Below are 22,803 nucleotides of genomic sequence, written 5' to 3'. Positions count from 1 at the left end.
TGCAAGAGCTCGCGACTGCAGTGCGGGAAACGAGATCCCACGCACGACCCTTCACCACTGACTTGTGCAAGCCACAGTGACTCGCTGCTGTGCTTCGCAACCAGTTGACCTCAGTCACATTGGGCTCGGTTCTTCATATTGCGATTGATGCTACTGCTGCTCCATTCCGTTCATGTTCAGTAGCTGATGTTCTGTGTGAGGTACAGAAACCGACGTTTACGCTCCGTTTTGGTTTGTGCAAGAGAAAGAAAGCACTCTTTTTTTTTTTTTTAATTGTCACCGAGGCGAGAACGAGTTTGTTCTACCAGACCTCAGTTTAGAGGCGATAAAGGTAGGGATGTCTAGTATGTTGCATTTCGCGCAGCGGTAAGAGTGATGGTGTTGGTCGCACATTGTTGCAAGGCCTCTCTGACGGTGTCATAGTTTCTGTTCGTGCTAGACGGTGTCCACTCTGTCGGCAGGAAAAGCAAGCGTATCATGCATGTGATGCCGCGAGCGAGCTCGAAATCGGCTCAATTTCTGCGATCGCACTATGACAACTAGCTTTCAAGTGCCTTTATATCCATCAAAGAGTCTTTAGTGTTTCAAAATATGTTCATTTTACACACATTACGCATTCTCTTTCAATATTGTGTGAATTATGTACAAGACTTTTCTATTAAAATATCAGTTTGAACAGAAGATGATTTTTTTTGGTTATTGGTTGAAAAGACTTTGAAAATAAATGCCAATGACAAAAGTAGCTGTGCAAAATGTGTATATCACACATTTATGGCGTAGTCATTTATTGGATGCTTATAGTTTAGCTTCCTCTACTGTCTTCAAGCTGTTTAGCATTCTTCTTGACAGTGTTGCACGTTTTATTAGTGTAAAATAACCTTTATTCACACATAGCCCCGGCAATGCATTTGTTATGATTGCAGTTATTTTATTGTCACTAAGATTTTTGTCATTCAGCAGTCATTCTGGGCACTGAAGCCAAGTAAAATGCACTATTCTCCTGGCAGCTGCTACAGCAGAGCAGCAGCTACAGCTTTGTTATATCTGATATATAAGCATTTTGTATACTGCACCATGCATACAGTACCTATTTGTATAGGTAGCTTCAATATGCAATGGAATGGCTTCTTTGGGCCTAGTAATTTATTCTCGAATGTACATGTCAATGTTGTATGGTCAATGTATATCAAGGTACATGTGCTTCTCTATATGCTGCCTCTTTTGCAGTAAAAACACTCGAGTGAAATGCTGCTGCCAAGAAATAAGTGTTTCTACTGAATATAAGTGGCAGTAAAAAAAAAAAAAAAAGATCTTTGTTGGTAGTATTTTCTGATTACAGTCAACATCATGAACATTTACTGCCTTGCTGTAATACTGCACTTTTCAGTTTAAGCATGTTTACACCACAGTGACGACAGCCAACTGTACCAGGCTGCAAGACGGTAGCAGAGAAGAGACAGCGAGCTGGGACTGGGATGGCTTGGCGCTGGTGTAATCAGCCATGACTTCAGTGGGTAGTTGCCGTCTCATGGGTAACCAAAATATGACATCCACTTAGGCCCATCTTTTGCTAATCTCAACAGCTTTTGAGCATGCTTTAGCACTCAATTGAAGATCCATACTAAGTAGCCCACAGCCAGAATCGTAAACATTCGCAGGAATGCTTACAACGTGTGCCAATGCTGTTTAGGCAAGCATCATTGTAGGGACAGCCTTGTAACTTGGTAGTGATGATTACCTGCATAACAGAAGCACCCCGATTTCTTAGGCAGCAAATAAATTTAAACACTATAAATATTTGTCTCCTATTGCTTTTGCCATGAACAAAATTTCACTGCAACATGCATTCTTTGGCATATAGCCCGTCTCAGCATATTCAGGAAATGTATCTCTTGCCGAAGCCGAAATCTAAGTCAGTCTCTCCCTGCAAGGCTTGCTTTCAAAAAAAAAATAATAAGCCTTGCAGAGAAGCCGACTTACAACAAGTGGTATTGCACACATCAATGCATATAATCAAGATCGTTCGATGACCAACACGGGTTTTTAGATCTTAATCAGGAAAAAGATGCAGGTGTTCAGCAGACCTTCGATCACCTTTCGGTGCACAGGAGTACCGCTATCAAACATTATGGTGTCGCAGCGCTGGCAGACAAAGACAAGACTAGGGACACACACAACTGCACTGAACTTACAACTTTATTTTGGACGCTTTTGATTCGCGCATATATAATTGACAGAAGGATGAAATGAAAAGAAGCAGGCGTTTTTACGGCGCATTCACAAACGCTAGACGAACGCGCCGTGGAGGAGGCGTTGGTCCGGCGGGGCAGCCAGGGTCACGAAATGCGCGTGTTCGCTTCGCAGATCTGAGATAAAGCAGGCACAATACAAGTTTACTATGATCTTCAGAACTCTTCGGCAAACACACGCAGTCAATAACAAAATCTACTCACTATTGTGATGTTCACAACGTGCGTAGTATTTCCGTATCCTTGACGGCAATCATCATTCCGTCCGATGGCTTCCGCTACCGACGCACTGCGTGATGCAAACGATCTTACATTCCCTACGTACGTTGGAAGCACGGTATAATCGTGGTTGGAAGCCTCCGGTAGCAAAAAAATGCGGTGCGCTTGCCGCCGCGGTGACGACGCACTCGCCCGCAAGCCGCCGTTCATCGATGTTCGTCGGCAATCGTCGCGCAGTCACTACACTTTCTGCTTGTTCCCGAGTTGAACAGAGCCGGAGCAACTTGTCCGGCAAGTCAAACGCGTCCTCGTGCTTCATTCTTCGCTGTGGATCGCCGATACAATGCCTCAAAGCGGCGCATCGCAATTTACGCGGCCGCCATTTTCACTCTCAAACGTTTGAGACTGCTTCTGTCGCTCTCAAAAAAACGCTCTCAATTGGCGGCCATATTTAAGTGCCTAACGTCATCATTTCTTTCGTGTTCATGACGTCTGATGACGTCCACCGGTGACGCAGAATTGACCGGTCAGAACTGACCAATAGGACATAGGCCTTTGAGAGCGATTTTGAGAGCGATCCGTTTGAGAGCGGTGCGTAATACGGCCCCAGCACTCTTGCCCCAAAGAGGAACATTGCTTTTGCGGAATAGTTCCTTCATGAGCAATCATTTCACTTCAAACTACGCGCGGGAACGAGTGATAAAACAATTGTACAGTCGAGCGCGATTTGAAGGTTATCGCATGGTAGAAGAACAAATGGTAGCGTAACTCCCATAGAAGCCTGCGTGTCGACTCTGAGCGAGGCTTTAGTTTCCCAGCGCCCCCTGCGAACTGTGAGGCACAACAAACACGTGACGTTGCTTGTGACGTCACAGGGACGTACTTTTGGCGGGGAATTTGATCGCCTTTCTACTTATGAACGAAAAACAAGGCCAACAACGACGGAGGCAGAACGATGCTCGGATGAGGCAGAAAAATGGACACCGTAACTGTTCAGCCAACTTTACTTGACGTGGATTTCTACTGTCAAGTTTTACGTTAACTGAAATGTTACGGCATCTTTAACCACCTTATCATAGTATCGTTCTGCCTCCGTCGTCGTTAGCCTAGTCTTTCGTCGCGCGTCATGTAAACGCATTCTGGGGCTTATTTCTTCGGGCACGTTTGTGAACAAGGGCCTTCAAGTGAATTAGGCAAGCACATGGATAGAACCACATGGCTTGAGGCATTTCACTAAGGGCATAAATGAGTGAAGCTGTGCTGCACAGAAAGCCAGGCTTTATTAATTCACGATTACTTACATAGACTCTTCACGACAATGAAATCTTTAAGTGTAGGAAAGCAACCACCGCTCATTCATCACGGTCTTCATGAAATCCTCGTGATAACAAAATGACCTCAGCGTAGGTCTCCTAACGAGACGCGGTGAGATTATAAAAGGGTAAAAAATCTTGCTAACAAACAAAGTACATATCAGTGTCAAAGAACAACAAAAACGAACGGAATAACTAACGCTAGCGCTAGAACACCAACCTGTAAGAGCTTAGGTAAGCAATTCAAATTGGGATTACTAGTATTTAGAAGTTAATGTGTCTGAGAAGTCAAAATATCTACGATATAGCTTTTCTCCAATAAATCTCGCCCTGTTCATGATTCCCATATTTTACTCGCGCTTCATTTGCCACTGAGAGGAGTCATTGTGAGGTTACAAATTTACAACTTAAGCATTTAACATGTTCATGAGAAAGATCCCATTGACAATAGGAACATCACTGTAATAACAGCTAAAGCACGTTCAGCGAACGTTGGTGCGGTAATACGACGCAGTAAGCAAAACACGCAGCAAAGGGAGCGGAACGGAAGGCTTTGAGCAATGCGACACGCGTCTTGGGGGCAATAAAATCTCACCTTCACCGTTCAATTAAAACATGCAGCGATACGCCGCTCATGCAGACGTGTATCCGTAAAACAAGCCACCACTTTTGCGACGTGCCTGGGAGGCCGAGCCGAGCCGCCGAGCTGTGACGCAGCATTGTCCCATCGTCCGGAAATGCGCACATGCAGCAGCAATCAGTTTCTCATCGAGCACACACAGTCTTCGCCTTGCTGTAAAGCTCTACCACAACCAGCATAATAAAATACTGACTGTTTGTTACAGATAACCCACTCTGTACGCAGCACGCAACGATGAACGTTGAACCGGGGCCGATGACACACCCATTCCGCGGATGAAAAAAGCTTTGGCCTGAGCCATATCTGAGCTTTGGGCAACTACGCAGCGGATAATAAGTGGCCGAGAGAGGCCGTTAGAAACAAGTTAAAATATTAAAAATGTGACACGTTTTTTTTTTTTTTTTACGCAAGAAACAAAAACTGCATTCATTCCTGAGCGAGAATATTATGTTTACTTTCTAATTCTTTGGAGTTCTGGCAGATCTTAGTTTTTGTGCGCTTGTAATTTGCCTCACAGTTCGCAGGAGCCCGCATCATCGAGTTGATGCCGCTGGCAGTAGGCAGCTGCACGCGTTTTCTTCCAAGTTGCGCGACCAGTTGTACATTGACCTTGGTTATCGCGCGAGCGTCGACCGGGAACATGAACAGCGCCATGGCCCAGAATTCTCTGCCCAGGCGAGAGAGGTATCAGGCCAGCTTCCCTAACTCTTTTTGCTGTTCCTTTAGCAGCTGTCACTCCCTGCTGGGACATCACTTTCGTTTTTTTTGTTTTTTTTTTGTTTTTTGGTTCTTCGAACAGGCATTGATCGTTTTGCGCACGACGCATTCTTTGGTATTATCTGAAATTGGACACTTTATCGCAACAAAAGGAAAGCTTAAAATAGAGAGAAAGGGCAGTGAGTTTGTCGCGGGGAAGATGGTTGTTGTATGGAACAGCGAACGAGGGAGAGAAGAGTGCGAAATCATGATTTTTCCTGTTCCAAACCCGGCCGCGCTTGCGCCGCCAGGTTCCTGGAGTGCAAAGCTGGTCGACGCTCGCGCGATAACCTTCAAATCGCGCTCGACTGTACACTGTCGCATTCCATCGAATCCCGATGCCCCCATTCTTCAGACGCTTCGGTCTTGACTCTGAATCACAGTGTGCTTCACCTGGGCGTATACATATATGCACAATGACACTGCACCCGTCACACCATTTTTTTTTTTTTTCATGAAACTTCTCGCTTCATTCAAAATGGCTGGTGGGAGCGCCCTTTTATTGCGACAAAAGGATAGCATTTGGACGTCAGTGCATTCCGCTGAAATTTTGAACCGGCGTCACCTCCCTGCCAGAGAGAGGCCGTCGCTCTTCTTCGGCAGCAAGACTGCGCACACCTCGAAGTCGGTGCGCAAGCTCTCTCTCTGCAGGATCATCGAGCGCAGAATGCCGGCTGCTGGAACAAATGCGTTTCGTCATTGCGGGCGAATACTGGAACTAAGAGTCGGTGTATTGCGGTTCAATTTCCCGCCGTCTTCCTGGCTCGGCAAGCAAGGCTGGCGCGCTGTGGCCGGCTGTCGTCGCTCTCTTCCGGCAGCAGAATGCGCAACTCGGCGTTCAGCAAGCACCAGCGGCAAGAGCTCTCCCAGGCCATCCTGCGCAGATGGAAAAACGTATTTGTAAAGAAGCATTCCGCACTCCGACACGTTCGCCCAACCGCAGCTCGATCTGGCTGCCTTGTGAGTGCAGTGCCAATAAACATGCACTGTCATAAGTTGGCCCATGGAGTTGTCTGGCGTTTTGTCATGAAATGTGAAAATTCTATCGGCGGCTTTCCCAGAAAGGTAGTGATTCCAGGGTCTATCGCGGCATTAGAGGACTTGACGTGCCCAAACACGCCAGTAATTATTTTAAGCGGATGTTTGTTGATATATCTTTGTTTCGCGTGCGTATAGTGCGCACGCAAATAGCCTGCTTAAGTAAGCGAGGGTACAAAAAATCGAAATACGTATTTATAGATACGTATACACCAGTCATGCTCCTGCAAAAAAAAAAAAAAAAATTGTGCGGGTTTAAAAATTCCTTAAACTATAGTGATACGAGCCAAAGCTGTGAAAGTATATAGCCACGGTAATCTCCGTTTTTTCCTTAAATAATTGTCGCAGGAAAGGACAAGCGCAGTATCTGTCACACTTGCTCTGTGGACACCTGAACCGCGCCGTAAGGGAAGGGAGGAAGGTGAGAGTGAAAGTGGAAAGAGAGAAAGAGGAGCCGCAGTGGAGGGCTACGGAGTAATTTCGACCACCAAGGGATCTTTAACGTGCACAGACATCGGACAGCACACGAACCCCTCCTCATTTCGCCTCCATCGAAACGCAGCCACCGCAGGTTTTCCCCGCAGCGGTGGTGCAGTGGTAAGACGCCCGACTACTGTGCCGGAGTACCGGGTTCGATCCTGATCGCCGGCGGTCGAGACAACCGAGACAAATCGAGATAACCTTAATGCGAAAAAAGTGGCAATAGTTTAGCTCGGCTATGCCAGGATATACGTAGCGAGAGGTAAGTTTCCCTGGCAGACCTTGTTGTGGTCACTGTATGTTTAGCCAGAGTCCTTCGCACACACTACATATGTGTCCAAACGGATTGTTCACGAAGTCTGCTTCACATGTCCGGGTCGCAGATGCACTTTCGGGAACTCGAATGGTGTGGTCAGTCACATGACGGACCTTACATCATCTTTTGTTGGTTCCCGTTGACTGGCGTGTTCCCATGGGCTCCATCTCGGCGGCTATATGCGCCGTCTATAGGGAGCTTACATGAAGCGATGCATGCCGGGTAATCCGCCATGATGATGTCGCTGGCAGCAGACGGTGGACAGCGCAGCCAGGGTGAATTGAGCAAGTGTCTTGTATTTTCGACGGTCCACCGAGCAAATACGCGGCTTTTCGTGCGCTGCTCTTACGTGCGTGCAATTGTTAGCAGATTCCTGAGAAACGTAAGCGTCTACGCTGTGCCCGAAAAATCGGGCGCGCTATGAAGAAATGCAATTGCAGTGCGACGCGGACCTGTTCAAGCTACGCGACAACGACTGACTGCACTATGCGTCTGGACCTGGCCGCCCGTCGACATCGCCGGCATTCATGATTCTAGTTCTAGCAAGTATGTGGTTTTATACTTGCCCGGATTGGTGTCGTTCTCGCGTGTGTTGGCCCGTGCGAGCCATTCGCGTCGGCGTCGCTAGAGGAATCACTTGCCTTCTTGCCCACATGCAGACGTATTGTTGAAATCGTGAAGAACCCGAAGTCGGCCTGTCCGATCGCGCCAGCATCGTCTACGCGCACTACACGACTATTTAGACTAGGCTGTGTGGCAGTGCCGTGATGCGTTGTCTGTTGCCAACGCCTACAATCATGGCGGATTACCCAGCATGCGTCGCTTCATGCAAGCTCCCTATTACGCTCGGCAGTCTGGCATCTCTGTTTGGAAAGTCATTCCTCTCTCTGTTCGAGCGTCTCCGCCTGCTCTCGCCTTCTTACGCTCATTCTCTCTTTGTCGAGTAGCCAAGAGTAGCCAAGTGCCAGGTGACAACCTCAAAATCATAAGAGTTAATCTTTTGTGTGTATATACCGTTTAGCAGCGGCTGGACTCTTCTCTGCACGCGATGTAAAACGTTGGGATGCAGTCGCCTATTTCATTCACTTGCAAAGTGCTGTTCGGGCGGATAAAAGCGGCGTGCGGAGCGACGACGACGAAGCGCTCAGCGCACCTCCCCCTTCCCCCACCGCCCCCCCCCCCCGCACCCCCCCCCCCCCCCCCTTTGTGAGGTCTCTGGGTATCCACGTGACGTCACGCGCGGCTTCGACGGAGTAGAGCGGGCGCGCGGGCGACGGCGAAGCGCGCGTCGCACTTGCTGCGCCTCTCCGGTTGCCTTGGTAATGGCGAATGCGCACAAGTGGCCTCTCTCGACTACCGCGAAATGCTCGACTGGTAGCCCAGTGTAGCTCTTGCTGCAAAAAGGGCCCCATATGAGACCCGAAACATAATTTTCGTTTTTGACTTGGTCAGTGACCCAATATTCATAAGGCAGGCTCACCTGAAGGCAACGAAGGGGAACACGGACCAGAGGAAGGCCTGAGCCACGGAGCGCGGCAGCATTCGCCATCTGGTACACCCAGGGCAGGCGGCCCCACATGGCGCACGGTGAGCAGCCAGGCGAAGGCGAACAACGTGAAGCAGGCTCAGGCTGAAGATGACGCCCAAGAGAGTGTACACGAGCGGCTCCTTGCGGCCCTCCGGGTGCCGCAGCAGCTCGCAGATGGTCTGCACGCAGCCACTGCTTGTAGTAGGCTTCCAACAGTGCGCGGCGCACTCACCCTAGCTTTCCGAAGGATCGGGTAGTTGTAGTGGCATATGTTGCACTCTTCCTCTCTGCGCTCCGAGACCCATCGCTCCATGCACGGTTTGTGCGCAAAGCCGATGCTGCCTGCGCGGTTCCCATCGAGCTTGGTCACGCACAGCACTCGATCGCTTGCCAGTCTCACAACATGACCTTAATTGCTGCATCGGGACTGAACTTGGCCGTTCAGTGCAAATAGTGCGGACCTGTTCGCCACTAATTACGAGAGTATGCATGGAATATCACAGCCGAGTTCAAGCACAGCCGGAAGGCGGTACAGCCGTGTGGCAATCGTTGCGGCTACCGGACGCTATGCTAAAAATCTCCAACAAACGACTACCAGCAGTGCTGAAAGAGTCATGCTACAAAACACACAAGCTCCCCTTTCAGGCGCAGTCTGCATCTTCTAAATTTTGCGCAAACACTACACCGCTTTCCATTTCCTGAAAGCTGCATATAGTGTCCCCGTAACATGCCACCAAAGTTCCGTAACACCGATTAAAATGAGTATCACAAAATGTGCCCCTCAAAACGAAACCCCCTACTTCATATATACCAGTACGGACTAAGGATATTGGAATAAGCCCTTCGTCGCGACAGGTAACTTTTAAATTTTATATATTTCCTAATCAAGCGACTAAACGAGAAGGCGCACAAGGTCATGCACAAAATATGGTGTTACATATGAAAACCCATGCACGAGCACTGCAGACCGGATATTTCTTCCGTTCATGTCGGAGTTTAGCGAATAGAAATAACGTTGCAAGAACTTATCGGTCAGAGCTGCCTCCGCATGTGTGAACTGGGCGCGTTCGACCGCCAATTTCTGACGTGTCGAACTGAACTCTCCAACAAATCCTGTGAGAATGAGGCGCATACCGAAAGAGCATGCACTGGGCAGGTATTCGTGTAATGAATCAAGACACCTTCATTACCAGCCGACACGACGGTAAAACATCGAACATCAGCCAAAGAATACTACTTTGGCCACACAGCTGGCATCACGGTCAAGCTTTGCGAATCCGTTAACCAGTGGCGGCGTCACTATGGAGAAGAATACTCACCTCGACACATGCAAGGCTGCAGGAGGGAGCCGCAGCTAACGCCACGGAAACAGATGCGGCAAATGTCGACGTCGTCGGCCCTCGAGTCCTTGCTCGAAGGCCCAGCGGAGGTGGCACTCATCGAATCCATGCCATCGCCGGCGCCCGGACGGCTTTGTTCTCGTCTTTCTTTCTGCGCCGTCATGCATGCAGCAACGGACATGCACACGAAAGTTGATGATGATGATGATGATGATGATGAAAACATTCTTCATTGAAATAAAACTTGGTGGTCGGCAGCCCTATGGGAGTCAGTTGGATTTTGCAGCTGATCTTGCCCTTAAAATCAGCTGGTGCTGAACGTTCGGGTCCAAGCTGGACAGCAATTTTCCACCCACCGCTCAATCGTCGGGTGTTTAATTCTCTTATTTTCCTCTCGCTTATGCTAGCAGTCTGATGCTCATATTCGGTGACCACGTTTATTAGCGCCTAGCAGACGCCGCTTCCAGGAGCAAAAACAAAGAATCAATGAGAGGGTGAAAACGGATCCACGTACCCCTTCTTTTTAAAGATATATACAGGATCGACGAGGCGGTTCATTCGCAAGATATTTTGATTATTAATTTTAACGACACATGAGCATTTTGACTTAAAAAAAAACGACGTGGCATAATGTGTTTTGCTTCTGTATGCAAGGTGGGGGCAAGGCCGATTTTCCAAGCCCGTCACCCCCAGAAGCCCAGGCTGGACACAAAGAAAACTAGATGTTCGCAAAGGAAGCCAGGCAAATCACCTTGCTGCTAGAATGAAAGCAATAATTCGAGTCCTTTTTTGTTTGCTTGTTTGTTTGTTTGTTTGCCTAGAACAAAAACGGGAACGACAAAAAGGTTCCCGTTTTTGTTGCTGGATTTGCCTAACAATTGTTCCCCATATTTTCAAGGTATTTATTTGCAGGTGCAGGCGCTTATTAATATGCGAGTAACTCAAGCGTCATTGCACCATAGGCCTATGGGCAGGCGAAGCTTTTGTGTTCATAGAGAATGGTTTGCTTGCTTGCTTGCACTCTGAGGCATTCAGTTTGTAGTACACCATTCGACTTCTTACTCTGCAGCAAATTTTCGAAGGAATATAGAAAAAGTTGTATTGAAAACGCCCACTTCGCACTCCACAGAAGCAACCGTATTTGCCGTCTAGTTTTTTTTTTTTTTTTTTTTTTTTTGCGTTTGTTCAAGCCCCTGCCGCATCGGCCACAAATGCACTGCCTGTTTTCCCTCCTCAACTCAGATATGTCCATACCTCGGCAAAATCCCGAGTGCTCACCTAGGCTTACTCACAAAAGTCCTGTCAACCTGCAGGCTCATTCAAGCTGCACATATACGCTCGGGCTAACTCGTAAGCTTGCTCCTTTAGATTGATAGCTCAATAGGGCTCACTCCAACTCAATTCATACAAATTCAATCACTCCTTGCGATCGAGTCGCGACTCCGATTCAAGACACACCTGGGCTCATGCACTCATTTCGAATCATAATTCATTTTTTTTTTTCGAAGAGTTTGCCACAAGGCATAAGTTGAGAAATGGGGAATGGGGGAATGGGATGCAGGAGATAGAAAGTTAAAAGAAGGAGTGAAGTCCAGTATTCGAGAAGGTTGCAGTATAGCGATTGTCCATTTTCCATTTCTCATAATCACTATCGCGATTCCACCGCAGGCCCACCTTCATGATTATCCGTTGCCTAATGTGAGTCGTTGATGGACACGTCCGCAACAAGTGACGCACATCGCAGACATCAGGTGGAATGTCACAGTGAGGGCACCTGTCAGTCACTGGTAGATCTTTTTCCTGCCATCGATGTCGAACAGATGGGGTCAGAGCCGCCCCTGCCCGGATCCGGCGCACTGTCACCTCCTCCTGCCGAGTAAGACTACGGGGGAGAGGGTGCGAACACGGAGGAATGAGAGCGCGTGTTCGCTGGCGCAGAACTTGCGAATCGGAAACGTGGGACAGGAACGGATCTGGGGGAAGAGGGGAAGGTGGTGAATCGCCTGATGTGTTTATATGCGTCATAGCATCCGCTTGAATATTATGTGGATCGCGAGCATGACCTCGAATCCAGTGTATGCGCACAGGACATGGGTACTTTGAACAGAGCAAATGTATGGACTGTGTTATTTGGAATGTGCGTCGAACGGCCTTAAGCTGTTTAAGGGCAGTGAGAGAGTCTGTGTAAAGATGAACTGCATTGAATGTAGGAACTGGTGGAAGGGAATGTATGGCACTGTAAATTGCTTGAAGTTCCAGTGCCAGAGGGGTGCACGTATCCGCGGTATATGTCACGTGAGTGTTGAGATGCGGATGAGAGGGACTATACACAGAAGTAACTCCTCGCTCTGCAGTATGTGATGCATCGGTATATAATATGCACCCTTCTGGCAGATGTGCGGATGATACCGACGGGGAAACAGTGGGGCTATTGTCTGTGAGCTGGCTGTACGACCATGGAGGTAGTGTCTTTAAATGATGTAGTTGTAAAGACTGTTTGCGAGCTCTGTTTGCCATCCGCTGATCAACGAGTTCAGAGAGCGTATTTAGCTGGGCATACTCCTGAAGTACTGGTATGGGTGTTAGGCGGGGAAGATAAGTTATTGCACGCATAGCCTCACGATTGATGGCCTCAAGGGAGTCTCACTGTCTGCGGGTGAGACGTTGAAACTGTGCCTTGTAGATTATACGCGGCTGGAGGACAGATCGAACAAGCTGGTGGGCCGTGTGAGCACGCGCGCCGCCAGAGCGCATAGCTATGCGACGAATGAGACCTAGAGTAGCGTGAGCGGTCTTACGGATGGCTGTCAGCCACGGGGTGCCAGTCCCAGAGGAATGAAGGAGAAGACCAAGAATGCGAACGGTTTGTACCTGAGGAATTAGGGTATTATCTATCATAAACTTTATAGTGGGAGCTTTCCGTAAGCCAGCTTTATTTCCAATGCGAATGAAACAGGATTTTGTATGCAAAAGAGTTAGGTCCAAAGGACGGAGGCGAAATGTCAATACATCCAGCGCATGCTGGAGGGCCGCCTGATGGACAGACGTATCTGGGTGACAGCACCATAAGGTTACATCATCGGCATACGCAAGCACGCGTATAGAAGGGATGGCCTCTAGGGCTCGAACAAGTGGAATGAAGGCCACATTAAATAATGTAGGGGCGAGAACGGAGCCCTGGGGCACTCCTCTGTTTGAGGGGAAGTGAACAAAGGGCTTTCCATGGACACGCACACTGAATGTTCTATTTGTTAGAAAGGCGTGAATGGCGAGGAGAAACCTGTGAGGAAGACCAAGAGTTTGTAGGGAGGCAAGAATGGTTGAGTGAAGGATGTTATCATATGCCTTTGTTATATCTGTAGCGATCACAGTTCTAACAAGATGACTGTGCGGAGAGTGGTAAAGCACGTCAGCAGCCAAAGTAGCAAGACCGTCCTCCGTTCCTATTTGCGGGCGGAAGCCAATTTGGGATTCTGGATAACAATCATGGGATTCCAACCACCACGATAAGCGAGTGGCGAGAATTTTTTCGTAAAGCTTGCAGATTGTTGGCGTCATGGGAAATTAATTTGTACTCACTCATCTCGACGGAAGGAGAAAAAAAAAAAAACGGTGATAGCTACGCGAGGTTCCGTGCTCGCTTTCAACGAGAAATTCCTCGGTTCGAATCTAATCCGACGGTGTTTTTTTTTTTTCCTTTGAGACATCGCACAAAATTCATGGTTGGGTTTTACCGCGTTATTAGTGCTTTCACATTAAAGCCAAGGCAGCGCAGCTTTGATCTCTGGAGAGGGGCAACGTGTGTGCTGGCAAACACCGATGACCAGATCGAATTCGAACAAGGTTAAAGTTATATGCAGCTTTCACGAATCACGGCTGCTAACGCACTCCCTATACGACAAGCTGTGTTCCACACACGCACAGACGCACGGCCAAAGGGCGGGCATGTCGTCTTGCGCTGAGTTCAACGAAGAGCTGGGAGCCTCCCAGCACTGCATACGATATATGCTCGCAATCAACGACGCCAGTGTGAGAAGATAGGCAGTTGGAATTTCAGGCCGCAGGTGCCTCGTGCGTCTTGGTATATGTTGGGTAAGGGAAAACACTAAGCGCAATATACCATGGCCGGTCTCGAGGGAGAGCGCGCGCTCTAAGCGCGCTCTCCCTCGAGACCGGCCGTGGGCTGAAGCATCTCCTGGCGGCAATTTGTTACACTCGTTCCTACAGGCCACCGAGGCCTGCTAAGCCGGAGACCGGAGTGTCTCGATGGGAAATGCACTGCAAGCCGTTTCTAAGGCTGCGGTCCTGCAGTATATACGTGCGTGCCGCAACAGACGAACCGGCAGCGAACCTAAGCGGCAGTATGTAAGGGTCGATGTTCAGGTATTCGGGCGTTCAAAAAGCAGACGAGACGGAACGCGCACACAGTTCCAGGTACACGGTACGCCTCTTCTGGAGATCAGCGGGCATCGGTAGAATTTGCTACCCTGACGATGGCAGCCGCGAGAGAAGTTGGAGGGCTAAGCCCTTGTAGCTTTGTCCGCGAGAACAGAACAGTGCGCGCGCAGAGACGCTCCCCCGGTTGCGTCCACGTTGAACCATGCAATATCAAGTGTCAAAGCGCTCAATGTAACGCATAAAATACCTTCCTCGGCTGCCCCTCTTCCTCATTCCTGCTGTAATTTAACGCATGAAGTGGCACTTAATAATCTTTTTTTTTTTTTTTTTTTTTTTTTTGTAGTAACATCGTACTTTCTTGATTGACTCAGACAAAATTTGAAACCCGCAACGTATAGCTGCTGCGACATAAAGCCAGACAAGAAGCATAGTTCATAGTTTTTGAGGCGAATTTACCCTAAAAGATGTCATGCCAAGGAAACATTTTTTTTTCCCCTTGCACTTTAAAGCGCCACTTTACTGAGAGGAAGCGAGATGGATGAGACCCACTGCTGCGTATGCTGCTTGATTTGACTCTTCGTCGCAGCAGAGGATAGCGATTTTAGTTAATTCTGATTGAATCAAGCGAGCCTTCCCTTCTAACATGCTGTTACAGAAAAGGGTAAATTCATTAGCCTGCCATGCGTTGAACTGCACACGAACAAGCAGTCTGCAAAGATGTTTCAGTTATTGATGCAACCCTTGATATCCGTGTGTGCAATCCTCGGTCACAAAAGACCCCTTACAGTAGCGCTCATTCTAAAATGGGATTGCTATGAACTGCATCAGCGCTGCACTGGAAGCGTACCTCTGAAAGCATGAATAAGCCGGTCGAGTAGCTATGTGTACGCTTGCCTGGTTTCGCTGCAGATCAGACTTCAGCTGTCTGCGAGTGTCTATACGGAAGCAAGAGAAGCAACAAAGAACGGGATCAAAAATTGAAAAAGAGCACTGAGGTTATTCCGTATCTGGGGCCGAATTGCGCAACGAGCACGTCACAGCAGTTCTCATTAACCTGCCAGTCAGCCCCCGCAGTTATTGGTCGACAGGTCCGCCGGTGAAAATCGACCAATAGGAGCTTCAAATTCGCTAGCCGATCGGTTTGTGCTATATTTGTAACAGTTTTTGTAATGTGATAGTTGCGGAATTCGGTCTCCGCACAAGGTTTCCCACAAGTTCAAAAAATGGCAAGCAGATACACGTAGTTTTTTTTTTTTTTTTTCAGCACGGTGCAAGCTATCGAAAATTTCCCCGATGGCGATAAAAAAGAAGCGCGGCACTGTGCAGCATCAAGCACGTTTCTTGGCCGATCTCCCTGTGTGCTTATGTGCCATCAAATTAGAGGAGAACGACAACAACAACACGTCACGAAGTTGACAAAAAGCCGCAGAATGCCACACTAAAATCATTTACAGCATTCTCGTAACTTGCAAAAAAAAAAAAAAATATGCACCGGGATCAAACTGATGCTATAGTGAAAAAGCTCTAGAACATTTCAACCTAGTAATTATACATATCTGGAATTAGTCGGCATGCATCTTGCTGCCCACCGCCGAAAATACAAATGTAAACAATGTTTGAGAAGACAGTTTCTAGGCCACACAAAGGGCGCAGGTGCGAGAGCGAAATAATAAATGAAGCCATGAGGAAAGGTCAGGTTAATTATTATAAGTTCCTTCTTCTCTTCCGCATCTCGAATCTTGGAGGTGCCAGTCGACTTGGCGGGCTATGTGCAGTTGTTTCGAAGACGAAGGACGATGCACTCGGAGCAACAGAGAAAACTAAACTTTATATAACACTGACACAAACAGTTTACAAAAGTATATGCAGGAGATGAAGGCGACTTCAGTTCCAGAAACAAAGGCTAGCTCAAAACTAAGCGCAGCTCCACGAGCTGGCACGCTAAACAACACTCAGGTTCACAGCTCTCTTATCCCGACTTCTCCAAAGCAGGGGCCTCCCTGCTTCCGCTGTCGAAGCCTGGCCAAGAACCGAAGGGGATGAAGCACTCCCCACCCCCACCCCCTTCAAAGCTTCTGCACGTCTTACCAAACGTACGTTTTCGATTTTTCACAGATGTAGAAACAATTTGTCACTGGTCTTTTTTCAAAGCAAGATAAACAAAGATGTGTGCTAATATATATTCAAAGCATCAGATATGGTGAAAATCTACGTCGTTCGCCATTTATTCATCAACAACACAAAGCACACAAAAATCGTTGTACAACTAGAAAGTAAGCAAATAATCGTTGTATCTATTTTCTTTTGGTATAAAGAAGTCCATCCGCCCCCAGGTTAGAGCGCTCTACTGCTGTACCGAAGAATGCAGGATCGTATCCCGGCCGCTTTTCGATAGAGACGAAAAGCAAGGCGCCCGTGTACACTGCGATATCAGTGAGCATTAAAGAATCCCAGGTGGTCGAAATTTCCGGAGCCCTCCACTGTGACGTCTCTCATAGCTTGAGTCGCTTTGGGACGTTAAACTCAATGAATCAAACCAAACCAAGTACATCGGCCTCCCTAAAACCAGTCCCTGGGATCGCCACTGCCCAGGAGATGAGGTAGTGACGGCATCAATGAACGGCATCAATGACGTGTCAAATGACTAGTCAAGATCAGGATGACCAGTGGTCGCGCGAACAGGCATAGCATGGCTGGACTAGACATTGCGAAACGACAAAGTCCTACAATTGCCTGGCATGATTTCTCAAAGTCGTTTCAGCAACGGCCAACGAAATACGAAGTTGTACCCCGAGTACTAGAGCTCACTTTAGAGCTCACGCTGTAAGAATCATGTTCGAATTTTTGGATTGGAAAACGTTTATTTCGACGAGTTGGTTCCAATTCTCCAGAAAGGAGGAGTGCTGAGAGTTCGAACCCTGCAGCATGCGCGACGCTGTTCTCTTCTACCTAGGCCTGCCAGAAGGTGCTCGAATTTCCGGAAAGCTACGGTCCGAGCGCACCGCACCGCCTCTTCAAGTGCGGGATAGGCTTTTCCTTCTAGTTCTGGCCCGTACCGGAACTGCGCTGCGCCGCTGGCGAGAGCGCGCATTTGGTCACGCTGCCTACTTAAATCATCTCAAACTTCCATTTGCTCTGTTTTCTTCGACGGGCACCGAAACGGTTGTAAAATGACCATCGCTGCCTTCACCCTTTTGCTGCTGGGAGACAGCGGTCCCGACGAAAAATCTGAGCAAACAGGCGAAAATGAACAGATTTGCCGGCTGCTATGCTGCACAAGCAGTCGAAGTTGATATATTCCGGACAACACACATACGTCCCAGGGACATCCCAGGGATTCCGATTATGGGTGATTCGGATGTCCTAGGGAAGTCCAGAGAAGTCCCATAAAAATCCCCCAAAACATCCCAAATGAAACAAGAAGCGACCTCCTCAGGACGTTCCAAACAATACCGAGGTGGGACAAGTTTGAGGCATTTTAGGAGCTTATTGGGACATTGTTTAGAAGATTTCCTTCTGCTTGTTATTTTAGGTGGCCCTGTCTTGCAGAGACCTCGCAAGAAGCATGCAATTATATGTATTCTTCCAAAAATCGTTTGTTTCCAGTTCTCAAAATAAATCTCGGCTCATGTTGGTGTTATGAGCAGACTCAAGTTGCCATCTTTAATTTGTACTGTGACAATTAGGGCAGGGATGATTTGGGAAGAATCGGAGGCAGAGTTTAATTTCAACGGGAAAGGCAACTATGCTGGAGTTGACCATTCTCAACATTTCTAGTTATAATTATTTTGTTGAACTAACGAAAACATTTTACGTACTCAATGAACGCCCATGTGCTGCAGCCTGTACTATACACGTTTTCTAGAAGGGTAGATACTTGGGCTTGTTGGTACAGGATCGAAGGGAACAAAATGTAGCGCACCAAGACAAGGACAGAGAAAGAATACACACACAGCGCTGTGTGTGTATTCTTTCTCTGTCCTTGTCTTGGTGCGCTACATTTTGTTCCCTTCGAACAGGTTTTCTGCATATGCCTATATACTGGGTGTCGCATATTATGCATAACAAACACACAGCAGAAACTTTGCGGTTAATGAGAAATTACACACACAGAACTTACGCACATACATTTTGAAAAGAATAAAGGAGTCACAATTTTGAGGTCACCACACTTCTCAAACACTTCTATATATACTCCACAACAAGGGTGTCCTGATATGTGCAAGCAATAGACTGCATATGTGCAGAACTATATAAAATATTCTTTTGAATAGTTATATGTCTTGTTAGCAGTATAGTTAACCAAGGTCACATGCCAAATTCTGTTAATTGAGCCTCTTCATTTCTTTGTCGACAATAAAAATAAAACCATACCTTAGAGCTGGTTTGTGTTCTTCGGAGAAGTTGGGTGCCACGAAGTTGTACCCCGTGATAGTTGGGCGCCACGCTTAACTGTTGCAATTGCCATATGCCCTTTTTGCGAACACGTCTCACATTGAACCTTAATGGTAGGCTGCATGTAATGCAGCATATTTCGTGAACGCCTTTTATATATTTTCCAAAGGAACCAATTCCCATGCATAAGCTAATGCAGTTATGAGCTTACATTCGCTGTTCATATACTCTGAAAAATCACAATCAGTTGCAAACCCCCAACATAGACTCTTAAAAAAGCGCAACTGAAATTTAGTTAGCAACTGTTGAGTATCGTAGCAGGGACGGCACCAATTTCTATAGTTAAGTGATGGCCAGTATGCCTTTTGTTTTTGACATTTCGAGCGAATTTGTGTGGTTCTTGTTCACTCGTTTTCGTGCAACAGGGTGCATTATCCCTTACATATGCCCTGGAATGTATTTAGCATGGTCTTATAAAAGGACAAGTAAATGGAACGTCCCACGGAATCCTTCTTTGGAGGTTCGAACATAGCAGAGAAGGGAGCTCGCAGGGACGTCCTGCGGATTACCCTATTAGGATGTGGGAGGTAGAGATTTAAACGGGACATCCTTGGGAGTTGGTGTGTTGTCTGGGATGCTGCAAGATTGCAGGTTTTGTGCGACATGTAGCAGACACACCCATTGTTTTTCTGAAGTCACCCTCTTAAATCATAATGAAAAACTGGCAGTGGCTAAGTCAGAATACCCAAAGCGAAACCTACGCGCCTCTTCGTCACAGCGAGCGATTTCGGCAGGTGAGTAGGTTCGGCTTGTAGGCGAGCGCCGCAGTTGAAGAGCACTGCACATGCGCAGTGAGGCACATAGCTAAGTGATGAAGTCACACGAGGCGCTCCACGGAGGGCGACGATATGTACCGGGGGCCCTATTCTCGACATACATGGCCGCCATTCGGCGCCATTTTGTTTCTCTGATTGGTTCTCAGAACAGTCACGTGTTTCAAATTTCTGTCGCCAAATTTCGGCGTGTCAAAATGGCTTTTTGCGGTGACGTAAAATCAGTCGATATTGTCGACCATAAACCCCGACTGCTCATGGGAGGGTCAAATTCTAAAGTTAAAGCTCAGCTACTTTGGTCATCTGATGAGAAGAGAGGAGTCGCTGGAGAAAGATTTGATGTTGGGAAAGGTTGAGGGTCGCCGGAGAAGGGGTAGGCAGCGAACGTGATGGTTAAATGGCATCCTCGAGGCGCTGCAGATGAAATTATGTGATGTTAGGAAGATAGTGAGAGACCGCAAAGTGTGGCGTGATATGGTCCATAGGGTCACGAAGAGTCGGACACGACTGAACTGAACTGAAAAATGACGTGAGTGTGAAAACGGATTTTTAGCAGCGGTATTCATGATACATGGAGGGTATATATAAGTAACTGTGGAGGGAAAACAGAGGTATATGTGACAGAAAAGGAAGCACTTACGCTTGTATTACGAATGGGGCGAAATGAACCGTCCACTGTCAAGAGCCGACTCCTGAAATCTGATTGGCTGACGTTGTGTGGCGGGAAATACGTCATGCATAAACATTTATTAATGACGTCAAAATGAAGTTTCATTACGCTAAGAATGTTCTGCCATTGCTGTAAATGACTGAAGTTGGGCGCCGCATTTTGAACCATTTGAGTAGACTCCCTAGTTTGAGGGGTGATGCTACATTCACACCAAATCGGTCTAGGGGCGGGGCCTCTGCTTTCACCTGACCAATGACGTCATGGCGTCGGCAAAAAAACACATATAAAAAAAAAGCTTTGCTCCGGCGCGGCGGCTGCGTGGAAAGCGTCGCCGAGGTAAGTCGCCTGCTTCAACTTTTGAGCCATAACGGCCGCTTGTGTACCCTGCACTCGTTGTGGCAAGCCAGCAGCGGGAACCTAAAATTCCTTATGCTAGCATAAGCAGTCTTTCCAGCTATTTATTCACTTTTTTTTTTTGCAAATCTTCGCCTAAAGAGCGTGCGAATCTCGTTCAGTTTCACACTATAATATAGCTGCGGCAACAGAAATGTGAGTGATGATTAAACAAACTTACTACGTGCACTCGATGTGAGCTTAGAGATATTGTTCTTGAGCGATACCTTTCATTCGAACCGCGCATTTGCGGAGCTACGTCGATCATCAAAATTATAGGCTTATCGATCTATACCTGTATATTACGCAACTTAATTTTATGCACCTTATAAAATGGCACATCCATTTTACTCTCGGGATCTTCATTTATTTCATTTTATACATATGTATATACGGTCCTATACCTAATACCCCTTGTCCGTTCTTATGCTGTGCTAGTTAAGCCCCACGAGCTAGTTAAGCTCATGGGGCTATTCTGGACCTAACTGGCTCTAGCTGGAACCAACTGACGATTTTTCCATAAACTATACCCTAAATGGTAAAGGTTTCTGCTTGATATAGTATAAAAAAAAATCTCAGAACTGAAAGCATAGCCCCATGCCCTTCATAAATTTAGCAGAACATACAGTACCTGTAGCTTTCACACCGTGCATCAACCTTTCTATGCAAGTAAAAGCAATCGATACATTCATTTTCTCGAAGAAGGCATGATATGCAGGGAAGACTTCAAAGTCATTGAAATATCAATGAAGTTTATTTATTATGTACATTATTTACATTGGAATGAACGCAATTTCATTACAAAGAAAAACAAAAAAACGAAGCCATGTGCAGGAATTAAAAGACAAACAGAGATGAACTATGTATGCAATAAAAAATACATGAGAAACATGCTTCTATTTCCAGATATATAGTCTGCACTGTCTGTAAAAATCAGCTAAAGAAAGGATAATCTGCACATGGCATACAGTGCATGTGACTCAGATGTATGCATAGCAATAATGGCATAACATAGTAAACACTCTTTTTTTTTTTTAAGTATTATGAGTGCTTTTCAATGCACACCATTGCCATCAGGTTAACCGCACCCACGGCAGGGCAAAGGCCTCTGCCATATACATCAGTTAATTAACCATGTCTTGTGCCAGCTGCACCCGCCTAGTCCTCACAAACTTCCTGATCTCATTCACCCACCTTTCTGCCTCCCTCTATGACGTTTGCCTTCTCTTGAAATGCAGTCAGTTACCCTATAGCAACCATCGGCTAGCTTGCCTGAATATTAAACGTCCTGCCATGCCCATTTCTTCTTGGTTTCAACTAGAATATTAATAACTCACGTTTGTTCCTGACCACTCTCTCTGCTCACTTACCGTCTCTTAGTGTTAAATGTATCGTATTCTATATCAAAACTGCCTGCATTGTCTAAAAGTTATGTTGAAACCTTTTTATTAGCCTTCTCATTGCTGCCCAATAGGCAGTACCAAAAAGATACAGCTGTCAGATATACTATTTACTTTTTGAGGTATACTACTGGGCTGCTGCCATTCATGATCTGAGAGCTAGTACCTGCCAAATGTACACCAAGTCAATTTTATTCTTCTAGTTATTTGACTGCCATCGAAGAGACAGGCGGTTGCTATACCTGTATTTATGACATATTTCCTAACCACTTCGAGGTCCTTGCTACCTATCGTAAACTCCTATTTGCTATCCTAGCCTGTTAAGTGTTACTTTCATTTTCTCCATATAAAATTTTAGTCCTATTGTTCTACCTTGCCTGTCTAAATTCGTCCCCTGAGTTACTTTGCACCATTATCAATGAATCACAGGTTACTGAGGCATCGTCCTATATCCTTCAGTAGAAAAAAAAAAAAATCTGCTGAATTATTTGGTGTGTGTGTCTCGTCCTCCCCTTTTGTCCGTGTGTAGATCGCGCTGTTCCCCCTTGCAATGAACCAACTAGCCCGCAACGTTTTGTTCAAGTTTATTTGGTGAAATGAGAGATAGGGCAAAACTATGCCTTTCTAAGCCAATGATTGTAATGGTGTCATTTGTCGTGCAGGTGCCATCGTTTAGGGAGAGGCTTTAAAGATTAACATTCCTTTACTGGTGAACTTTGTACATGCAAGCCAGAACTCTCTGGCACAGAACTGGCTAGCCTTCTGAAAGCATAGTAAAAAAATAATTCATTTCGGTGAGAACTTCCTCGTCATGACAATAATAAATAATTGAACT

At 46.8% G+C, this 22,803-nt stretch overlaps 1 pseudogene across 1 annotated transcript in view; it reads right to left on the bottom strand.

Moving 5' to 3' along the window:
* Positions 1-5,663: 5,663 nt before the first annotated feature.
* Positions 5,664-22,803, bottom strand: part of LOC146201823 (E3 ubiquitin-protein ligase MARCHF2-like) — a 35,067-nt pseudogene continuing 17,927 nt past the window's right edge. The window contains exons 2-5 of the transcript XR_014701760.1: positions 9,859-10,030; positions 8,772-8,881; positions 8,492-8,718; positions 5,664-6,053 (exon numbers count right to left, since the gene is read on the bottom strand). The product of XR_014701760.1 is annotated as an E3 ubiquitin-protein ligase MARCHF2-like (transcript). The remainder of the gene's footprint in view (positions 6,054-8,491; positions 8,719-8,771; positions 8,882-9,858; positions 10,031-22,803) is intronic.

Source organism: Amblyomma maculatum, chromosome 1 (genome assembly GCF_055883805.1).
Source record: "Amblyomma maculatum isolate TAMU_Amacu chromosome 1, ASM5588380v1, whole genome shotgun sequence".
Taxonomy (NCBI): Eukaryota; Metazoa; Arthropoda; class Arachnida; order Ixodida; family Ixodidae; genus Amblyomma; species Amblyomma maculatum.
This window is presented reverse-complemented; position numbering and strand designations above follow the sequence as displayed.